Source organism: Sylvia atricapilla, chromosome 3, assembly GCF_009819655.1.
Source record: "Sylvia atricapilla isolate bSylAtr1 chromosome 3, bSylAtr1.pri, whole genome shotgun sequence".
NCBI lineage: Eukaryota > Metazoa > Chordata > Aves > Passeriformes > Sylviidae > Sylvia > Sylvia atricapilla.
In genome coordinates this window covers 84,444,169-84,467,015 of record NC_089142.1, presented here as the reverse complement: position 1 = coordinate 84,467,015, position 22,847 = coordinate 84,444,169, and the positions used below count along the sequence as shown (strand labels likewise).

Below are 22,847 nucleotides of genomic sequence, written 5' to 3'. Positions count from 1 at the left end.
CACAGCAAAGCTATTGCACGACTTCTGAAAAGAGACTCTCAGCAGCATTAGTGATGCTGTATGCTTACACACTGCTCACATAATGAAAGCAAAAACTTTCTCACGTCCTTTCCTAAAATCATGTATCTTGAGTTGGAAAGAGATCACTGAGACCAACTTTTAGCCCTGCACAGAACACCCCAAGAGTCACACCATGTGCCTGAGTGCATTGTCCAAGTACTTCTTGAACTCTGCCATGCTTGGGGCTGTGACCACAGCCCTGGAGAGTCAGTGCCAGCACCCAACCACCTTCTCAAGGTGAAGAACCTTTTCCTAATATCCAACCTTACCCTCCTCTGACACAACTTCAGGCCATTCCCTCAGGTCCTGCCACTGGTCACCACAGAGAAGAGCTCGGTGCCCAGGCTGCTTTTTCCTCAAAACAACCCACTGGAAATGGATTGTTTTGGCCATTTGCCTTGGCCTTATGAATGAATGGCAACTGCAAGATTTAGACAAACAACTGAGCTGCATTTGCAAGCAAGGCTTACAGTACCATGCACAGTATGCTCAGTGTATCACAAATGTATACATTTACTAAGAAATTAAAGAAAACACAGCAGGAATGTTCATCATCAGGCCTTCAGAGTTCAAACCTGTTAAATGTTTTCAATAACACATTTGCCAGGAGGGTGTTGACAGGTGGAAGGTAACAGCAAAGAATTTTGTCATTCCTATAAGCTGAATGCAGCCATTTGTTTCCTTCTATGGACATTACATGGCCTTTTAAAAGCATATTTATTTCCGGCTCGGTCTGTCCTGTATGAACCTTCTCCCCAGGATTACAGACTGCGAAAATACAACTAATCCTGAACAAAGAGCTCTAGACTTACCAGCAGAACTCAGACTCATGACTCCCTTCCTCTGTTTCTGTGCAACACGTAAAGAGCCAAAAAGAGAGAACAGTGAGAGATTGTTTATTAATTTATTATTGTTTATTAATGTTTGATTAGAGTCCTCAGGAAGCCCCATTTTGGTGTATGGCTGAACGTCAGCCTCCTAAGTCCTTGCAACTACTGACGAAGCATCAACAGCATCACCCTTCACTTTCTTAGTGTCCTGGGAACTCCTTCAGCATCTATTGCCTGCACACAGGGCTCAGAACCCTCACTGCACCTCCCGAACTGAGCCATGGGAGCTGCGCAAAACTCGTGTCATCTCCATGGGAAAAGGAGTGCCTGGATAGCACAGGGAGCATAGCCAGGCATCCTCTCCCAGTTCTGTCACATATTTCCAATGAGAGAACAGAGGTGTACGTATAGTACAATTAATGTCACTTCTTCATCTTATCATAAAATGCAATCAAAGCATAAGGATATATGAGCTAAAAAATGGAAAGATTTTCAACCAGACTAATTTCTAACGTAAGTAGGGCCAATTATTACCATTCTTATTTATAAAATAAGAAAGAACCAGTTAGTGACTACAAGACTTTTTGTAAAACAGAAGAGTATGCTGGGTTCTGAAAAGGCACAGGGCATCTCCAGACCACTCTACTCAATCTATGCTGGCACTGATTAGAGACATTCTTCACCTGTAAATTTAGATTCTTCCTGCTGAGGTTCATTAGGATGGATGAGAAAAGAAAGATGCTGGTTCTGCTTCTTTGAATACAATCAAAGTAAATTTAAATGTATCTAATTATGGTCATCAAAGCATAAGCACCTCATGTGATAAATTATTAAGACTGTTTAAATAAATCTGTTGGAGAAGAGGAGCAGAAATTATTTTGAATTAGTGATCAGGAGACAAGTCCCAAATATTCTTTTGTACCAGTCTGAGGAACTTCATTCCAGGAGGATTCCAGAGTTATCTCACTTGGTAAAATCCCAGCAGCGGAGCAATACAAGGAGTGCAAGATACAGCAAGCTGTGTATGCATACCTCTTAGCTTCAGGAGCAGCAGAGACAATAAAAGTATATTTGAACACTTGCTCTTGGAAAAATTAATGAAAAAATGCCAATGAAAAACTTCTTTGATAATCAAAAACCTCAACATACACAGAAAAATTACAAACAACTTCAAAAGAGCTCTGAACCACTATACTCTCCCCTTAAGGCAATGGAATGGATCTGAACAGAAGTTCCACTACTCTCACACCATCTGCTCTGCCTACCTACTACCTACCTACTACCATATGCTCTGATACAGGAGCCAGACCTTTTGTTTGGGCTTTGTCTCTTCTCAGTCTTTTGTCCTGCTGGACCAAAATTTCCCAGTAAACTTCAGACATCTTGCCTGAGACTGGTACTTCCCTGCAAACAGTCCTGGTTTTGATATACTACTAAATAAAAAGCTGTCTTATAAGAGACATCCATCCTTAAATCATACAACTTTAAGATCAGTAGCAGCATAGTAAGGACAGTATAGGGCAGCATGCCGAATGGACTATACAGTTTTTCTACTGAGTTTAAGGGCATTTGAAGAATCTTTAAGTGATGCCATCAAGTACTGCCCAGAGGGAAGCTGCGAGGGAATAAACTGAGGTCACAGCAAACCTTACTCAGCTCTCTCTCTCCCCTCCTTGCCTGCCCTCAAGTGCAGCTTAGCGTGGGATCCTGACAGCAGGAGGTTCCCACTGCAGGCCTTTGGCTTCATCCCTCCATCAGCCTCCGGCCTCTCAGCTCTTCTCAGGGACTCCCCATGCACTCTGAAGAAGAAAGATCCCAGGCATTTGTCTGGGGCTCTGGGAGCTGCTTGCCTCATTCCTTCAGAGGAAACAGCTGGAAAGCTGCCCTCCAGAACTCATGTGTGAGCTGCATCCCCTCCAGAAGTTTTATCAGCTGCTCATTTCAAGCAGGTTTTTATAGAATAATGGGAGAGCTGGACTGGACGAAAAGAACTGGATCAATTCCTTTGCCTATCCCAGGCACCAGATCTCAAATACAAATCATTCTTCACAAAATCCCCAGTTAAAGTTTTTAACAGATGCAGAAACATGCAGGCCACTTTCTCCCTCTTCCCATCTCATCCTCCTGGCCTCAGAGTTAACAAAAAAGTTACACATACTGTCTGTCTAGGAAAACACAAACAGCCACCTTTTCTTGCTGTTCTTGAGTTCTGTTCTCTTGCAGTCTGAGAACTGACTGGAAAGGCTAAAAAGCTCTCAAGTCTAAAGGATTTATTGAACCAAGACACAATGACACTGATAATGAAGGACAAAACCAAGAGATACACAATTTTAATTATCTTCCCTCTTAGGGAAAAAGAGAAGGAGAGAAAGACAAGAATCCTCTTAGATCACAGGAGGATTGTAAGAAAGAGGAAGAACTATTAAAGTTAGAGAGCAGTGTTGGCATATAACCAAATGGGCATGAATGGGCTATGAACAAATTTAGTTTGGAAATTAGAAGCAGATTTATAAACATCAGAAGAGTGAGGTTCTTGAATGGCTTCCCAATAGGAAGCAACAGGAGCAAAAGCCATTCGAGACAGAGACTGATTAATTAACTAAGGGAATCCTGCAACATAATTTCCTGCAATTACAGAAATGGTGTACTCTGTGACTCAGGAGGTTTCTTTCAGTCTTGCACATCTCATCCTCTGCTGAGCCAAGACAGGATAGATAAATAAATAAAAACTAGAGACAAGGTACATTAAAACTGGAATATTATCAGGGCAGCTAGAATAAGGGTGAGTCTACTTTCTTTATTAAGCAAATTTATGGCAGTTTTTTGAGTGACATTTATTCACCTGTATGCACTTACGCATTTTCAGGTAAAAATTTGGGTCATGAGGGAAGACTGAAACAGGAATATGATCACCTGCAAGGAGCAGGATGGATGTGATCCCTCCCATCCCTCCCATCCCAACCATGCAATCAGTTGACTACTTTGTTAGAAGTTATCTTCACTGACCTGCATTCAGGGGGTTAAAGCTGTCAAAGGAATTGTAAAAAGAGGTAACTAAGTGAGAAAATTAACAAAGAAAATCATGCAAGAAGAATTCAAGTGAAACAAAGAAGTTTTATAGCTGAAAAATGTGTGGATGGGTATAGAAATGATCACTTATCTTTTTCAGACTTTACCAAAGTTTTGCTGGAAAGAAGTCTCTGAAATCACTAAAAAGAGTCAGCAGTGAGAAAGCTCTTCACATTCTATTTCTATATTGAAAAGCCCAGGATAACACCACCCTATTCGACACACAGAAAAACATTAAAACACGTGAAGCTGAAAAAAGCTTGAAAAATATAGCATTGTAACATAAGAAATCATCTGTGAACTCTCCAGTAACACATCAAACATGATGTATTCACTCATTCCCACAAATGGAGTCAGTGTTGATCTATAAGCTGCAGCACAATACTACACATTTCAGTTTCATGATAAGCTGCAGCTCTGTATTACACATTTCAGTTTCATGCATTTAAGCCAGACAAACATTCCCAGGGGATTGAAAGAACCCACTACAGTGAGTTGTGGTTCTATTTTGGATCATATCACAGCATAACAAATCACAGTTTCAGACACTGGGATAAGGGGCTCAATAAAACAAGTAGCATGATAACTTCATGTATATCCCTTCCACACATGCAGCCATGTGTAGAATCACATCCACCTCAGCCCCTTCAACCTGTACTACTACAAAGTAACAATCACTCTTGTACCTGCATGTATCCATTATTCATCAACATATATATTCTTAAATACACATCATTTATGACATACTGCTGTGCACCAGTAGCTATCTAACCCTGTCCCCACACATCCACACTGTTTACCTGATCTGATCTCTCCCATTTAAAAAAAAAAAAAATGCTTAATGCAGAAGTTCTTTTGGAATGTTTTGGAAAACATTCTCTGCTGGTTTTTTATTCATATCCCATACAAAGTGGTCCTCAGAAGCAGAGTTCCTGTATGTATTTGGTAACCCACCAGCTCCCTGTGACTGCTGTCCCACAAGAAATTCTGAGGGCTGTGAATGGTCCCTGTTGGTCTCGCAGATTTTTGGTGTCAAAGCGCTTTGTAAATTAAGTAAGGAGGGGAAAAAAGGAAGGGAAAAAAATGCCATAACTTAAAGAATGAACAGGAAAAACAGCTATATTGTACTGTACCCTGTACTAGAACTCTGCTCCTGTTGATCTTTCCTCTGCTTCCCAACAAAGTCATGTTAAAACATGCAAAAGCATTAAAAAGGAGTTTTTCTTACTAAAACACTTACAGCACCCTGTGCAGATTAGCAAATTCTTCTGAAATATGAAAAGATTTCTGATAATTATTGTGTAAAGGTGAGAGACAAGACTTCCAAGAGAGGGCAAATATTTCTCAGGTACGAGATGCTATATTTTCCTAAAGAATTTTGCACATCAGATGGCTGACTATTCATGTATTTTGTTCTCAAGCTGAGAAACTGAAAATTTCTCTCTGAGCTGTTTTGATTGACTGGGCCTTGAGATATGAAGTCAAAGTAGCAAGCATGAGCATAAATCTCCAAATTTTCACAGCTACTTTCTTGTTCTCCGTACTGTGCTCAAAGTTGAAGCACTGTAGTAGTTTCATTCCCTCAACCTAATTAAGTTGCATTGAAAAGGTAAATAAAACAGTGAAAAAAACAGCTTGTCTAAAGTATGCTTTCATTTTTCCATTTTAATTTCACTTACAAACCAGCCACTTTAAACATGACATTGGATGGTTGGCAAAAGTGTAACATTATTGCCTAAAAACCTAACATCACTAAAACTCCTTGTTTGTTCTTGGGTATTTTCTTAAGTGGAAAAAAAAAAAAAAAAAAAAAAAAAAAAAAAAAAAAAAAAAAAAAAAAGGGGAAAAAAAGAAAAGATTGTTCAATATAAATAAATCCCTGAAGGGCTTCCAACCCAAATGCTTATAGTATTAGACGATGAAAGAACTGTTAGGGAAGTGAACAAGAAACAGGAAGTTGGAACTACCTGGCCAAGTTTCACTCTATAACCTGAGTAGTGTGCCATTAAAAAATAACCAGCACAAAGAGTGAAAAACAGCTTCCAGTACAAATATATACTTTTATGATCAAGTTCTCCATAGACAGAAATTTATTTTCTTCTAGAAAATATGATTAAAAGACAGTCATTGTTTAAATCTCAGTGAAAAGGGGAAGCAGACATCTACGCAAACATAAAAATACAAAGTTTGCATAATATTTAAAAAGAGTATCTCTTTTTAAAAAATACGATATCCTGCCAAAAGGTTTAGTCTACACTACAGTTATTAGGCATCTTTACAGGTACTGCAACAAATGCTGTGCCACTGTCACGCACAGTCCCTCTGTCCCACCCTGAAAGAAACCAGCTGTAGTTCAGTCTTTGATTTCTAGATGAGCTTAATGAAAAAGCCCACATGAAACTTTCCAAAGGGCCTCTGAATCAGGAAAAGAACACAGAGCCTAAAAACACAAGGCTTGTGTAATGCAAGTGGAGCACTGAAAACCCACATTCAATTGGGAGATCGAATGATTCACAGGGCTGGTAATGGAATACAATATGTCCTTCTACCGGGTCACTAGGCTGAATCCATTCTGGATGATAACCAAAACCATCCCATTTGATTACTGCTCATGTGAAATGAATTGATCAAAGCTGTACTGATCAGCAGGCAAGTTTGTCACTTGAAACAAAAAGATCCACAAGGACTTCTGTTGGCAAAACCTAATGAGATTCAACAAGAAGCCATCTCAAAATCTAAATAGTCAGCTCATTGTCGTGGATCTGACAATGCTGGCCAGAAAAAAAAAAAAAAGGAAAAAAAAAAGGAAAAAAAAAAAAAGGTTGAACAGAAAGATGCTAAACATTGAGTTTGATCCACTGACTAACCCAAAACATGCAACTAGAGAGCAGCACTGGGGAAGGTGACTCAGCCATGGTCCAAGGCACCACTTATTCTGTGACTGAACAAAGATATTGCAGTCTTCCGAATCTGTCAGTTTAACAGCTTTCACCCAAAAGAAATTAATTTTACCTTCTTAAAAGCAAAGCAAAAGAAATCTAACTCACCAGTGAAGCTGTCCAAGATTTTTTGAAGATAATAATCCTTCAGCTTACTGGGATCTGCACTTAAAAGACAGATAGGGTGCCAAGAGGTAGCTCAGCCTTAGCTGCCAGTGCACCTTTCTATTCCAGCAAACCCAGCTTCCTGCCTTTTAGCACACATAAATTTGGCACATTTAATCAAGTAAATGCTCATTTTAATAAAGTATCATATTGCCAGAAAAAATATTTTGCTTGCCTACCAGAAGATAAAAAATTGAGCCTTTGGCATGTTTTCTTGGGGAAAAAAAAAAAAAAAAAAAAAAAAAGACAACAAAAATGTTGCTGTCTTAAAGCAAACACTAAAGTTTTTACTTTATTTTGGGTCTGTTTCAGCTACTGTAAAATGTACTAAAACAAACAAACTCCTCTGTCCACCTCTGTATCCCTGCATCAAGTCCTGAACCTAAAATTATATGATCATTTCCAGTGTGCTGTCAAAGGCACATGAGAGTGAAGCACTGGTGTGGGCATGCACATACACGCACACATACACAGTATTTATAAAGCCACTGCTGTAAGGGATTTGGCGTTTATTTTTGTAATTAACTGAAAACGATAACACAAGAGTTTTTCATCTGGCATGAGCTTGGATTTCATCTGCTGCTGGAAAAGATTCTCTTGGAGAAATATAGTTACAGTGTTTCTTCATCTACTTTCCATGGATTTAAAAAAAAACCCCAGAAGTATATGGTCATGCCAGTTACTAAAGAGATGCAGGTAAAGTTTCAGGTACATCTTGATACACATCCAGAAAGAGGCTGCAGAGCTAAACACACACGGGTAACACATCATATTGGCTAAATGACAAAACACCCAGGTGAGAGAAAAAGTGAAGCATAAGTGAAAAGAACTGGGAAGGGCAGTTGCAAAGAGTGTCATTAGCCTTCCTGCTGCCTCTAGATACTGGATTATACACAACGTGTCATAAAAGAGAGTCCATCATTTTATTCTGCCCATCCACATTTCTCACCATGTCACATTTCTCAAAGGGAGCAATGTGTGAGAGCAGGAAACTAAAAGTGATGCTGATGAAGACTTCAGAACTGCTTTTAATCTCTGCTCAAGCTCAGAAGTCAGAAGCTGCACTGTGAATCACTTCCATGCCACACCCCACTCCATTCCTCCCCAAACAGACAATTTGACAAGATGGTAAAAAGCAGCCCTGAGTATAAAACTTATTCTTTCCAATGAAGACACTGAGAAGAGCAGCCCTTACTAAATAACCGCACTGCCAGCTGCCACCGTGTTTTTTTCTTCTCAAATGGAACATTTATATTCCATGGTCTCTTGAATTTATGAAAAAGGAGGAGGGAGGAATCTCAGCAGTACCTTATTTGGTCCCTAGAAAGCTAAAAATTCCTATCTCTTTTCCTGATTTCATGCTACAAAACACATCAACCTGATGCATACTTTTGCCAAATGCTCGGAAGATTATTTCACAGGTTTCAGGGTGTAGCAAAAAGAACAAAAGGGATTTCGCCATTGCTTGAGTTACTGGCTGGAAAGGTCAATGAAGTATTTAAATGTGATAATTTAATGATATGTTAGGTCACTATCATGTTTTTGAAAGCATAATTAAACTGCTAGAGTGCCTAATTTTTTTTAAATAGTTCTTGTTCATTATTATTATTACATTTAAGAAATAATTCTCTCAACAGTAGATTGAGATTAAAGAGAAATTGACATTTTCAAGAATTCTGATGAATCTAAGAAGAAAAGAACTTTGGAACTGCAAAAAAAATAAAAGGAAAAGCTCAGTCATCAATTGTCTCAGGCACAAAATTACAAATGTACATATGTGAAGATGAAAATAAATTAGTTCTTTAGAGGATGCTTATCCACATGAGAATTGACAGATCTGACGTAGTCTCCCTGGGAGAGTCAGGACTAGCTACATAGTTCACTGAAAATATTCTTTGGGGAACACATTCCTGCATTAATTCCTTTCCATATCCACTTTCAGAGCCATTATATCTTATTTACTTTCCTTCATACTCTGTGGAAGTTAACATGTTTTGATCTTGCACAGGACAACATCTTGAGAGGTCTCCACTCATACAGATAAACTGGTCCCATGTGTAATGGAAAATGTGGCATTCCAAATGCTGAAGTAGAGACAGGCAAATAAACCAGACATAAACCCACACCTATCACTGTTCTGTATTAAAAAACTACAAAATCTCTTCTGGAAGAATAAAGCAAGTTACTATGTTACCAGCACAGTCAGCTTTAGATATGAAACTGGGGTTTTAAGTAGGGATGCTGGTTCTGTTATATAAGGCAGAAAGAGGCATTACCTACAACAAACAAGGCCAGATTTACCACAGCTGTGTGAGCACCAGCAAGCCTTAATGACGTGTGGTCACATCCAGCACGTCACAGCACCAGAAACATTCTAAGAGAAAAAACTTTGCAGTAGGCATCATCAAGTAAACTATTATAAGATGCTCAAACATTAATTAACCTGAAGCTCTGTGAAACAATGACCAAAAAATTATACTAGAAACCAAGCTGACAGTAATTTGTTGAGTAATCATGAGTCTTGCTCTGGCTAAACTCACTTAGCAGAGCTACTGTCAGTGTAAGCAAGTAGCAGACAAGTGCTTCAATGGCTGTCACAGAATTTATAGCTCTGCCAACACACTAAGGATCGACTGGCAGGTAAAAAGATTCGTAGTCTCTAATGAAAAAAGCTATTCAAGGAAGCTCCATTTCTTTAATTTAGCATAAATACAGGTGGAGGATCCCTTTACATTTTAAATATCACATGCATATGTCATATTAAGCTAATTTTTGGGGAACTCTGCAGGAATTAATAATGACCTCAGCATCAGCCACAGATAGACTTTTAGTGTTGACTCTCAGGTACAAAGTAACTGAAAGAAAAACACTCAGGAACAAAATAAAACAAATACTAAAGTGAATTTCCAAACAACACAGTAAAAATCGGATCTGGCAAATCACATTACCATCTCCATTTGTGAAGAAAAGATCTTAATTTGAAATATAGGCAAGTAGCAGAATGAAACTGAAACAACTACAGCTACCATATTAAACATGTAATGTAGACAAAAAGTGGGTTTCTGAAAGTTTTAAGAGCTTAGCTGGACATCAGTGATGGTGGAGGACACACTTTGAATGCAGAAATTAGCCTCCTAAGAAGGCAAGCATCTGCTAGGTTCAAATGTGTCTCAGAGTGTCTGACAGCTCTATCATTTTCAGTGAACTTGCAATCTGCTTGAAGAGAAGTGAAAGAGATTCCTCAATAAGTTACTGAGGCAGTAGCCAGACACCTGACTAATGCCCACTAGTTCAGAGAGGAACTGAATAGGGAAGGAAATCTTTCCTCTGATCCAGAGCCATTCATACCTGGATGTTGAATGAAGCATAAGGAGTATAAAGAAATGGCTGTTTTTCTCTTGCAAAACTACTAACATCACAAAGATGCACCGCCACACAGTAAGTGTTTTATTGTCTCTTGCAGGAAAGTTGTCTTCTCTTCACAAACTCCACTGATGCAACAGAGGTCGCAGAACTCCAAACTTTTCAATGAGGCATAATAATTGGTAGTCAGAATGACTGCGTTCCATATGGTCATTCAGTTCTTTTAATCTGCTTTGCCCAGCATGTCTCACATTAAGGACTCAAAACCTGCAAAACTTTCCACTCCACTGCAAGTGATTCGTAAGTAACAGGAATACAGTCAGACAGAAAAGTCCTGTTCAAGGCACAACCAAAGCCCCAGGTCACAATAGAAACATCAAGTTCTAACGGAGGTTGGATCAGAGGGGGAATTGACAGCTCTGGTTCTTCTCTACTCACAAGACAGCTACATTAGTTAAAATAATACCTTCAGTCCTTTTAAAGCCTTTGATTTAAGTAAACTCAAATTCCTACTTCACAAAGAAGAATATTTTGCACCCCAGGTGATACATAAGCAAGTACACACAAACACACAAAGGTAAGAACAGATTATTGCTGCATTAGCTAACTCTTTGTTTATACAGATGAAATAAGGCACAATTGCCAGCCTCTTGCAGTGGTACTGGGACTCCTGTCAGGAAACCTGTATACCTGGACATGACCCTTCCCCTTTCCTCAAACTACCTGACAGTATGCTATTCAGTCATTAGGGTTTACAGGTCTTATGTCACTCGTAGATCTCTAACCTCTGCTGTACATCTGTACTGGATACAAAGGTTATGTTCCCACGTCAGATGTCCAATTCCAGTTTGCAACTTGATCAACACTGAGTGACAGTTCTGCCTCATCTTCCATACCACTACTGAAGTAACATTTCTGTCAAGAGATTCCACACTTTCCCTCCCCTTCTTGATCCAGGATGACTCCACAACACACTCCAGAAAAAATAACAAGATCATAACCAGGGTCTAATATATTTCTCTTGGTATTTCAGATCGTCTCGTACAAAACAACCAACCAACAAAAAAAAAAAAAAAAACAAAAAAAAAAAACCGTAAGGGAATGAAAGCTTAAAACATTGTCTGCTCCAACTTGATGCTACGTACTACAGCTTTGCGCTAGTGTGAACAATTGCTGGTTTAATGGTTTAAAACATCTCGCCCGCAGTCGATGTTCCCCTCGGATTCCCACCAGCTCCCCGTTCCAGGGAGGCCGACGCCGGGTGCAGCAACAGCGCCCTCTGTCCGCCGCGAGGGAAATGGCATCTCCCGCCTCTGCCCTCCCCGGGCTGACGATGGATTTCGTTAAACTTAAACAAACATATACAACATTTGCCTGGCAATACTTAGGCGCCCAGATTTACACTGACAACACAGTTTTTAAAAGTTCCTTCTCACTGCTGTACAAATCTCGGTGCGTTTAAGACTTCAACACGAGACTTGTGTTTACTCTGGGAAAGTACATGACAAGTCATTTCAAGCTTCTTGAAAGTTGGGGTTTGTTTTGCCGGCTTATTTGTTTGTTTAAAATCTTTAGTGATGTCCTGAGGAAAAGCCAATTAAAAGTCTTACAAGCTTTCTGTCCCCCACATACAAAAGCACTTGCTGGTTTCTCCTTCCTCAGCTCCTGCAGCAAAGCTTCTATGTTGAAAGAGGATTTCAAAAACAGGAGCACAAATACTGACGAATCGTCAAAGTTGTGGGGTTTTTTTACACTTTTATTTTGCCTCCATGTTTTCCCAACTGTTCTGCTTAAAAGAAAAACAAAAAAAAGGAAAAAGGAAAAAAAAGCTTGCAAAGAACATTACAGATTAAGAGACTGGAAAACTGCAGTCCAAGGAAGAGGATGTGACTTTAGTTTGACTTACCAATTTTATCCAGATGTATATTTTCCTACTTGCTTTTTACAGCGGCTGAGCTCAGTACTCAGGAACGTCCATCCCGTGTCAGGGAGCCAGGCAGAGCGCTGATCCCCACGCTGGATGCTGCTGAGCGAGCGGAGCTGGGCTGCCTGCTGCTGCCGCTCCTGCTGCAGCGGCGGCTGCTGCTACTACGTGCGCTCTCTCGGACCCAGACCAGGAACTGCTTCCCATTCCCCAGCGCCGCTCCAGCGCTGCGGGCTGCGGGAGGCAGGGCCGGCCCCTGCTACTGTGCTGCGCTCTCTTAAAGGGCCCCCGCCGGCCCGGCCGCGCTCGGCCCCGGGAGCCGCCGGCGCTGCTCGGGCGGCGCTGAGGGCGGGAGCGCCGGGGGCGGCCGGGGGGGCTGGCCGCCGCGATAGCCATCGCCGGGAGCGAGGGACGCTCTCCTGCGTGCCTCGGGAACAGGAGCGCTCTCCCACACAGCTTTCCGCTCGAGGCTTTCCGGTGTGGCGGGTGCGATCCTGGCTCCGCGGGGCCGGTGGGGCAGGAGGCGGCGGGGCCCGCTCGGTGCCCGGGGCCGTGGGCGCAGCGCGCCCTCGCCAGCCTCCTGCTCCGTGACTTGCACCGCGGGACTCTGTCCCCAAACCATGGTCTGCAGCGGCACGGGCATGAGGGATTTCCCCTGATACTCACTCAGTTCAGTCTGACCTTATGGGACTGTAGTCCCGATTTAACTAAATAAAAAGCCCTCATTTCCTAGTTTTTCCTCTTCATTCATTCTCCAGATAGCTCTAATCCAGTGTAAACCACTGTTTCTGACTTCACTTTTAAGTGTATCTTTTAACTGTATCTGATTTTAATAGCTGGATTATTGTGGGGGAGTTGTCTGCCTGGTGTGTGTTGCTGTCTGCAGTGGAAGAAACCGCATTATCTGTTAAATGGAAACACTGAAATTCAGAGACAGCAACACCATCTGCAAAATCTTCTTTCTTTTTAATTCATGGAAATACGTGGTTTGCTCTTTGTATGTGTAAGACATTCATTTTCATTGCAATAACTGAACTCTCATGATTACAATACCAATCAACACATATCACAGGGCAAAGTCATATATATACGCACACAAATAGGGGTACCTTTAATGACACATCCAGAGAAAGCAAGCTACAGGGGGAAAATGCTGCCTTCAAACTCGCAGGCCAAACCAAACAAGATGAGGCCAAGTTGCCACTGTCCTGTCCTCTTTGCTTTCACTTAAACCAATGCACAATAAGCACAGAACAGGTACAAGCTGCTTGCAAGCTGTGCCTTTCTTTCTGTTTCTTTGGTCCTATAGAGAAGAGCATGGACCAAAAACTGAAGAAAGAGTTTTCTAAGAGCAGAAACCAAAAACTGAATGCAGCCCTTTTAATGAATGATAATGACCCATCACAAACAGCTCAGTAGGTTCCTGCTAACTACTGGCATGTATACCTTCTGCCCTGTAAGCCATTTGGCCACATGACTGCAATATTCATCACTGTGAGCCTTGTATGAAACCACAGGGACCCATCAGAGTTCCTCTAGTATGAGCTGTACTAGGCTCTTGCCTTTCTCAGCATAAAGCCTGAGAAAGTTTCACATTATTTACACATGCAAACTACGTATGATGCATGGTAGAAGAGATCTTAAAATTCCATCAGCCGTCCCCTCTGTTCACACATTCCCATTGGTCTGTTAATCCTCACTTCCCACTCACATCTCTAGCTACCACTTTTTTCATCTCTTCCTCTAAGACCTTCCCCATTCACTCCCTCTTTCCCCATTCTGCATGTCACATACTTCTGTAGCTGATTTCCACCTTTTGAGCTCCTCTAAATACCTCAGCCCCCCTCGAACTTCACCTCGAACTTCACAGTTACTCATTGGAAGAGGAAAGAAAGGCCTGAAAGGAAACCTGGGAATGATTAACCAATTGCTTCTCTTGAATCTCTCTGTTTTATACAGCAAAGGTTCTGGAGCCAGAGACCTGTATCTAGCCCTAGAAACCAACCTGCAGCAGCAGGCCAAGACACAAGGATTAGGTGTGCTCACATTACCAAGGCCATCTCCCTGCTCACAATTCCACACTGAACCATTTATTATGATAAAATGTAAGAAAGATAAATGGCCCTTGTCCATTAGTTAAAAGTTAGCAAAACACACATCTTAAAAAAAAAAGCTGGTCATCCATTTGGTGCCTTAGCTAAGGTTTTTCTGATATGTTCAAAGCAGGCAGAGTCTGTCTACAAGACAATAGGGTAAGGTGCTGCAGTGGATGGGAAATTGAATGGCAAAGATAGATGCCAATGATGGAGAGAAACTGGGGACTGGGGAGAAGCTAAAGTGATGCTCCTCTGCTCCTTACGCACAAAACAAGAACATGGAAAACACCAGAAAGTGCCAGCAAGAAACAGGCTTCTGCCACTGGATGAATGATCTAACCACCGTAAATGTTAAGATAAAAAAGGAATATCTGCATATGTTGCTCCTTACTCTCCTCATAATCCCATGTGAAAGCTGGCCTCCTCTCACCACAGCATCTGGATGTTCCATTGACAGTGCATTGTCTCATGGCTGCAGCACAACTCCTGTTTTCTATTACTGGCTGTGGGAGAAATGTGTGGTATATTAAACAAGGACACAGAATTTTAATTCTGCTGCATGCTTCAGTATTTAGTCAACAGTAAATGAAACTAGATAATAACTGATTCTTTCTGTGACTCTGTTCGCTCAGTTAAAACAAGGAACATTAAACTCTGGTGTTACATAATTCAATACTTGCATTAGTAACAGCTTGGAATAGAAACTGATGGAGAAGCCAGATTTTCATTATGAAATACTGAACTGGAAATACCTCAGACAAAACTGAAAAGTGTTGCAGTTTGCAAGTGTTTGATTCAATGGTGCACTCCCCTTGCACAAGAAGTGACATTTAATATGAGGTACTTTGGTGTCTTAGCTTACAGGGGACAGCAAAACCAAAAGTCCTGCCAAAAGTGCCAAAAAGAAAAAGGTGTGTCTGTCTCTCTGAACAGTGTAACACATAATGTCTGCTTTGCAAGACAGCACAAGCATACCTACAAAGGCAGCTCCTTCTCAATTTCGGAATAAAACTATTAAAGAAATCACTTAATTTCATAAGAATTTCTAGGTTCTGAAGACCAAGGTCAAAACCAAAAATGCTGTAGTATTATTTGTGTATAACGGCCCAGAATCATAAGGAAAAGGGGAAAGGAACATACAAAATGAAATAATTTGCTGCTCAAAACTGTATTCCTTTTAGAAGCAAAAGCTTTTCGGAGATGTTGCTCCACCTCTGGAGATATGAAGTGTTTGTTAGATCCCTCATCAAAACAAAAGGACACGGGTATATTAATCTAACCACAAAAGTGTCCATTGTGAGAGGGGACCCAGTGCCAGGCTGCCTGCTCTATCTGACAGTGAGAGTAAACACCACAGCTCTGTGCGCTTGGCTGTGTGCCTTGCCTGACACCACCACCCCGTGCAGCCACAGGGTCAGCAGCTCAGTCACCACAGGGTACAGGACTAACAGGGCTTTTCTACCCTCCCATCGTTCCTGCATGTCTCCCAGTCTCTGAAATGGCACACAGTGTTTTGAGCATCCGTCCAGTCTGAAATACAGGGCAGTATTACTTCTATACACTGACACTGGATGCAATGTGGTGGTGGATCCATCACTATGGTCACTTATCAATGAACCACACAAAATTCTGTCCCCTATTGTGGAGGGGCTGAAATGAGGCATATATAGTCAATATAATAGAAATGTATTTACATTCATTTAATTTAAATAATCCTCCTGAAATTATTTTTAACTTTAGGCTGAAACCACACCATCAGATCTAAAGGCTGGATTTAACTCTCACTGACTGCCAGATGAATAAGGACGCTGCTTCGATTCAAAGATACATGTGTATATATATCAATACATATGTGTGTGTGTGCTTTTTTCAAATTAAAGTTTTTCAATTCTAACCTAGCCAACATCTTTAATGTTGTTGATACATCATTTCGAGAACCTGCCTTGAACTTTTAAAAAGTAAAAATATGGACAAGCTCATCTGAAACAGCATTTGTTATTATTTAAAATTTAAACCTGGAATGCCACAGGATTTTTTTTTTTTTTTGCACTTGATGAGCCATAATTATGAGCCATAATGAGCCATAATGCATATACACATTTGTGCATGCAGGTATGCATTTACACGAGTATATTCATGCAGATGTTTGAGTGAAAGTGTGACAAAACTTATTGCTGGTAGGGTTAGCTTGCATCTGAGTTACTGCTGGTGTTATTTTCCTGCAGCATTCTTGACACTGTGGAAAAATATGGTTTTGTAAGATGCCACTACAAATCCAGCACAAACATTTATTTTTGGTGAATTTATTTTCTCAATTAAAAAAAATGGTTAGGAGTAAATAAATAAATTTGATCCATAAGAATTGCACAGTTAATGAAAAGTACAGCATTCAGTATGAAGATAATTTCTTGACAATGCCTGAAATCAATGGACTAGCTATCAAGCTATTTCTACCAAATGTTATCAAATGAAAATATTTGGTTTCCATTTCATAAAATGGCCCACACCACAAGATTTAGGTCAACTAAAACTGCATTTAAATCTGTATCCATCATAGTAAGATGTTGGTATGCACCTTCCTGGAGGCAGCACATTTCAATTTTCACTCTTTTCCCTGTGTTTTTCTTGTGTTGTTCACAGCTCCTTGTCTTTTACTGGCTTCTCAAGCCCATTAAACTCTTGCCCCTGTATTGGTTAAGATTTAGTGAGTGGTCTGCACAAGTTGTATGCTGGCAGGGGAACATACCAGCCTGAAAGAAAGAAAGAACATCAGTATTTGCTGCATCCTAGGTAACAACTGTGTAAAGAGGAAAGGCATCTACTTTTCAAAAAGAAGAAGCTTAGGAGCTTTTGGAAAGTGAGTCATCTTTACCTCAACTGGTAGTAAAACGAAAAAAAAAAAATGAAACTTCTACAGGAGTTGTTTCTTTTCTCTCTTTAGTTTTGCTTGGTATTTCTCAAACATCTTCAAAGTGAACCTCTGTTTTCAGATAACAGCCCAACTCAAACCCACATCCCTGAAGGCAAGAGAGACAGAAATCAGACACAATTAGATTAAACTCCCTGCCACTAAAACTCTTATCATCTGAAGGCAATTAAAAGTTACCAGTCCCTGACAACTGTAAGTCCAAGTCAGCAACTTCATCATGGCTGCATTTTCCTCCCTTGAAGAAATTTGTCTTGTGTTCACACCTAACACCTTATGACCATTTTGAACTTCTTCATGATATTTTGCACAGACCACAGCTTTAGAAAAACAGTTGTTCAGCTGAATTTAATTTAGCAAACTAGAGAGCACTGATTTGTGAAATGGAATCTTTGTCTGCCTTCCCCATAATTTTTGAATTCTGCCTTCTATTCCATATATATTTTCCCCATGTTCCAGAGGAAGAGTTTTTATTTTAAAAATCTCTGTTCTACCAAATGGTCACCTTACAGACAGATGCAGTATGCAGACAGGTGATCTGTATCACAAATATTATTATGCATATGTTGTTGTCTAAATTTACTGAATATGTGAACTAAGGTGGCTGGCATGAGCTTATCCCTAGTCAGCTGTTCCAGTCATGGTCTGCTCAATGACACTCGACAATGTTTTTCATTTGAAGGATTTTTTTTGCCTTTTTGAAAAAGAATCCAAGCTGACTGAGCTGCACTGCAACAAAACTTCCACTAATAGTAATTTAAAAATAAGTTTGAGTTCTGAATGATCAGGGGTTGTTTTCCTTCTTTTTTTTTCCCTGATATATGCACATGGACTTGTTTAGCTGCATAGAGGAGGGGGGCTTGGGAGCCTTTTTTAAGTTTTGGAAGTGATATGGGAATACCTGATGTTGTATTGACCATAATTTAATTAACAATTACCGAGATCAATATGTCTGGGTCCAACCAGAAAAGGGCATAAGTACATTTAGAGGTAAAGTCAGTCTCTAGCTGTGAAGACAGAGATCTCAGTGACTCCCAGGAAAATCAAAGCATTATCTATCAAAGGAACAGAGAAATGGAAAGGGAAAGGCTATTTCCACTTCTTATTCTGATACAGGATCTAGGCCAGATCCTTTACTCTGGTTGACTACTGGTTGACACAATCCCAAAGTGAAACAGTAATGTCGGTTTTTAAACTGCCCTTGTAACTCTGTGGTCTATAAGCTGACGGAGGTATGTTAAGACCCTAGTGCCAATAGAACAGCCTTGGGATTTTTTAAAATAATACTTGGCTACTATTGGATCCTGAAACAGCTGCTCAGCAGGCAGGGAACTCCAGCTAAATATCCTCCTTTTTGTGGAATTGGTGACTGAGCTGTCCCACTGCTCCTATTCTACCAAGAAAACTCACTTCCTTTGAAAATTATTTCAATACAGCCAGTTCTTCGTGCTTTTAAATGCTTTGTAGCATCTCAGGGGAAAAAAAGTACCTGGAGCAAAAAGTCCTGGCTCTATCAGTAATGCTGCACAGAGGACAACATTTGCTTACTGTGTATTGTTTGCAGAAGACCTAGAAGAATTAGTTTCAGTTGCTGTGTCTTGCTAAACTCTGATTATTCATATTGTTGGAAGTTTACATGCAAACTAAACAGCAGCAGTGATCCCCTAGTAAGAAGAAGAAATCAATTAAGAAGGCAGTTGACCTCATTATAGCAATTAATTGCAAATGACATTTATTTTCAGTATTTGATAGCCTAGCTCTTTATTCTGGCTGTTAGGGCTTTGGTGTTTTAGTCTAGTTTGGGTTTTGGTTTTTGTTTGTTTCTTTTGCTTTGAGGTTTTTTGCCTCCCCTCTAATACACCACTCTTAACCTGCCCTGATTTTTCTTAGACATATTTTTTCATCACATGAATCTGTCCTATTTTGTGACACACACTTTCCTGAAAGAAACTTGACCTTCTTTACAGGAATTCCTGTACACTTAGGAGTCCTGGAAATGGGACAACGTTCCTACGGAAAGGTGGCTCCTTACTTCTAGGCAAAGGATGCTGACTTGCTTTCTTGGAAATCTGCTTGACTGTGAGGGTGAGGGCAGGAGAGAAGAAAACCATCTTTGTTGTACTTGGCAAGAAGGTTAATTTTACAGGGAATACAGAGCACCCATGCTCCAGTGAGGTGTGAAGTAGTATGTTCATGATTACCAGAAGGCAGAGTTGCTCCGGAGACAAAAAATACATTGCTTTCTCTCTGAAGCAGTTGAGTGAAGAGGGACACACCCAGGTTCTGCAAGCATTAATTCCATCCTGGCAGTCTGAGCCAGAGGGAAACTTGGTGCATGCCAGGGGAGCAGCTCATATTTAACTAGGTAGTGGCCCAGATTCTATGCAAGATGTTCATGCACAGACTGGGACCCTCAAACCATTGTTTGCCCCTGGATCACTGCACATGCCAGAGAAAAAACTGGTCACCTAGAGGGATGTAGCTAATTAGGAATGAATTAGACAGCTTTTCAAAAGACTTCAAAGATGTAAAACAATAATGTTTTAAAATCATGGGGAGTAAATCTGTACCTTTTGAATACATAACCATACACATATAGAAAACTGGACCTGTGAGCTAAACATCCTGTTTTGTTTCACGTGACAGAATCTGAATTTAGCACTTGTATTTTTTGTATTGGTGTCTGTGAGATTGTAACAGCTATGGAAACTATTCATAGAGAGACAGTATCATATTCATGAAGAGACAGTATCATGCCTATGGAGAAAACCACAGGAAACTTACAATTCAAGTTTTTCAGAAAGATGACAGAGCTTAAGCCCTGAGCGCTGATTTGCCACTGCCCTGCTCATTCACATCAGGCACCTTCTTAACTCAGGCACACTCCACACTCACATTACACTCATGTAAATACTGCTGCACAGTTCGTGTCAGTAGTGAACTGGGCCATGAAACTTCACAGCATTGCTTCACAGATGGTGCAAATACCACGGGAAGAAAAGGTTTCACATTGTTTTGTCTCTGTAAATGACTATTGCAAGTCTACAAGAAAAAATAGAAAGGATACTGAAAATCATGAGACACTAGGTGTAATTAGGCTTCATGAACTAATTGGATGCACAAATTCTTAATAGAGCAAAACACTGGAGTATTCTAAATTGCACCAAGGAGGAAGATAGAAGGGAGGGAGGGAGGGAGGGAGGGAGGGAGGGAGGGAGGGAGGGAGGGAGGGAGGGAGGAAGGGAGGAAGGGAGGAAGGAAGGAAGGAAGGAAGGAAGGAAGGAAGGAAGGAAGGAAGGAAGGAAGGAAGGAAGGAAGGAAGGAAGGAAGGAAGGAAGGAAGGAAGGAAGGAAGGAAGGAAGGAAGGAAGGATAAAATAAAGAATGTTACTAAACTATCATTTCCATTAAGTCTATTTACTAGCTTACAAGAAATGCCTCCAGTTTAGACTATGATTATAATCAAAACCAAGTTAATATGTTGGTCCTCAGACAGAGTGATGGCATGACTAACATTTGTAGTACAGCCTAGATACAAGTTCTGTTCTGCTGAAATGGTGATGGGGTAAAGACTCCAGATGGGATTGGAGGGTACAATTCTTATGCCATTAGGATATGTGCTGCTTCAAAACACACCTTGTTTTTCCATTACTGGGGCTTGTGAGGCCCTGTTTGCTGTAATGTTACTCAAAAGTTGAAAAACCAACTTGCCACCTTGCACTGTGCAGAAGGTTCCTCTTCCCAAGTGAGTGTAAGTAACATCATACATTTTTAAGAAAACAAAATGGTAGCTAAAATAATTTTCCCTGGTATTCTGTTCCTCTTCCATTTCCCGTATGCAAATCGGAACTAACCTGAATGATCTGTGTAGTTTCTGACTCACTCTTCTCTCTCTCTCTTTGTAGGTCTCTGTTCAGTTCAGCTCCTCACTGTGTAGGAAGATCCTCTCTTCAGGTGAATTAGTACAGCTTTGACTGCAGAGATAGTCGTCTGGAGAAACAGTTGCAAACAAATAGGTCTTTTTAGCTTTCTCACAATATAAAAGGCATCTCCAATGTTTTTTTCACTTTCAAATGAAACTACAGAAGAAATATGTACAGAGGTTCCTAAATGGTCTCTTTTAATTTCAGTGCATGGCTAGTCTTCTTCACTGAAGCACTCAGCAGTGCTCTTAATATACTCTACAATCAAGTCCAATATGAATATCTCACATGTACCACTATATCTTTAACACTGATTGCATCTGCACTGCAGACAAATTGTTGATTTGTTACTCTATAGATTAACTTTGAGTATAGGGACCATAAGTAATCATTGATAAAGAAAAAGAAACATCTATTTTTCTGCACAGTGTGATTAACATACAAAAGATGGTTTTCAGATGGTACAGAACTATTGGCTTTGTCTCTATCAGATGCTCTAGACAGATGATTTCCAGGATTTATAAGGAAATCTGTTTTGAATTATTTGCTTTTAACATTCAGCTAATTTTCTTGTTGTTGGTTTTTTTCATTATTTTTTATTAAAGCCAAATGAGTGTGCTCCAGGACATTCCACAAATGCTGCTGTACTGTCACTTTAGGAAATACCATTAAGGTGACCTTTTCCTTGTTTGCTTCCCATGGTATTTAACTAAACTGTTTTAAGAGAAACATCATTAGAATTGTCAATTTCTCCATGTGTGCCTTAAGGTTATTCATAGAAACTGTAGTCTTTGGGGGATAACAGAAAAACAGGGGTTTCTTTTTCCCTTATTAACCCCATGAAGTAACACTATAAACTTTAACACAGATCTATCAACATTAGCCAAATTCAGGCCTCTTTCTCTCTCTTCTTCTCACCCCCCTGTAAGTATTTGATACCGGTGAAAGACACCACATTAGAATCACAAGAGTTAAGTCCGCCACCCAACCTCAAACTGTATATAGCACAGGAAGCAATTCCATCTCTCCCACCCCTCAAAAAACCTTCCACTACAATTTCCAATTTTTGTTCCGGCATCACTTATTTCAAGAAGGTGTGCAACAGTACATCCCAAGTAGTCCTAGGACTCAAATAGTAAGTGCCAGCTATGATCACAATTCTTGAGTGGCTTTAACTCAGCCATGAGAAAAAAAAAAAAAATAGGTATCACAGAGTGCAGAACACAGTTAAGGCTGGATGAGACCCCTGGCAATCATCTCCTCCAAACCTTGTGCTCAAAGAGGGATCAACTAGAGAAGGTTGCCTGGAGCCCCATCCAGTCAGGTTTTTTAGTATCTCCACATATGAAGCCTCCATCATGTCTTTTAGCAACTTGTTTCGGTGTTTTGATCACACACGCATTAAATTATTTTTCTTATGTTTACATTCAATTTTTTATATTTCAGTTTGTGCCTGTCAACCTTCATCCTGCCACTGGGCACCACAGAGAACTGTTTGGCTCCTTCTTCTTTACTCCCCACAACAACAAGTATTCATATATGTTGATAAGCAG

At 40.3% G+C, this 22,847-nt stretch overlaps 1 protein-coding gene across 3 annotated transcripts in view; it reads right to left on the bottom strand.

Annotated features, from left to right (window-relative positions):
• Positions 1 to 21,347, bottom strand: part of DAAM2 (dishevelled associated activator of morphogenesis 2) — a 183,703-nt gene extending 162,356 nt beyond the window's left edge. For 2 of the 3 annotated variants that reach the window (XM_066316030.1, XM_066316032.1), the window contains exon 1: positions 12,333 to 12,525. The gene's annotated coding sequence lies outside the window, so the exon portion shown is untranslated. Of the gene's footprint in view, positions 1 to 12,332; positions 12,526 to 21,225 lie in introns of those variants that run through there. The other variant, XM_066316031.1, reaches the window with a different exon arrangement.
• Between the last annotated feature and the right edge of the window lie 1,500 nt (positions 21,348 to 22,847).